Source organism: Protopterus annectens, chromosome 1.part1, assembly GCF_019279795.1.
Source record: "Protopterus annectens isolate FY-2018-M chromosome 1.part1, PAN1.0, whole genome shotgun sequence".
NCBI lineage: Eukaryota > Metazoa > Chordata > Ceratodontiformes > Protopteridae > Protopterus > Protopterus annectens.
The window spans coordinates 554,292,675-554,293,814 of NC_056726.1; the positions used below are offsets into that span (position 1 = coordinate 554,292,675).

At 39.9% G+C, this 1,140-nt stretch overlaps 1 non-coding gene across 1 annotated transcript; it reads right to left on the reverse strand.

Annotated features, from left to right (window-relative positions):
- Positions 1-724: 724 nt before the first annotated feature.
- TRNAR-CCU lies at positions 725-797 on the reverse strand. Its single transcript has one exon. It is a non-coding gene; the product is annotated as a tRNA-Arg (tRNA).
- Positions 798-1,140: the final 343 nt, after the last annotated feature.

Below are 1,140 nucleotides of genomic sequence, written 5' to 3' on the forward strand. Positions count from 1 at the left end.
TGAGTAGGAAGAAGTCTGGTTGTGGTATGAGGGCTGCCTGAATCAAAGGAGCTCTGTTGTAGCTAGGGTTTTCTTATCATGAAAAGCATTTTATTTTCTACTCAGCTCTGGTAGCTGAGCAACACATAAGCAGGAAAGGGGGATGGTGTGGTCACAAGACCTACATCATAATTCAGTTATGTGCTTCAAGTTCCATATGTCACTCCACTGGAACCAGCTTTTATGCGTTTGTGATAGTGTTTATGAATTATGTGAAGTTATGGGATGTCATTTACATCTGCCCAGAGTACTATAGCTACACAATGGGATCATACTACATACAGGGCCTTATCCCAAAGTGTAGTTATTTTTATGAATTGCATTGAGTTTCATGAAACAGTTCTACTGCATACCAGTCTTCCTCCTGGCACACAAGATTTACGGATAATGCTGTCATTAAGGAAAGTAATTAACTACTAACTAGGCACATGCTTTATGACAGCACTTGAAAAAAAAATATGTTCTATTTCTGATACAATTCTGCAACACTGCAGAAAGTCTATGCTAGAGAGAGACTAGCACCTCTACAGCACAGGTTCATAGGTTAGTACTAAGCTAACTGCCCTTGCAAGCCTAGCCAATTATCCCTTGTGAGACTCAAACCCTGCACCTTGTGTTTGTAAGGCAAACACCTTAACCATTAGGCCACCCTCCCAACAAAGCTTCACTTGTACCAAGATTATATCACCCCAGATGGGACTCGAACCCACAATCCTTGGCTTAGGAGACCAATGCCTTATCCATTAGGCCACTGGAGCCTGACAGTTTGGGCAATTAACAAATAAAACCTTTCCTTTCAGTCTCATTTCAATTGTTCCCAGTTAATTCCAATATATTACAGTCTCATCAATTCTTTCATCCTATAACTATACACAAACTACTGACAATGTTTTATAATGCAAACACATGACATGTTAAGAAAATATACCAAGAGTTGATCCAATACTGTACTGGTTTTTAATCCACCAACAGTGTACTAACATATATTTTTGTCTACATGTATTTCAGCTCCACTTGGTACATTGCTATTCTGAACTAACTCTGTCCTGTGATGGGGGCTGGTGAGGAGATCAAGCTACCTGGGACTGCATCATATTACTG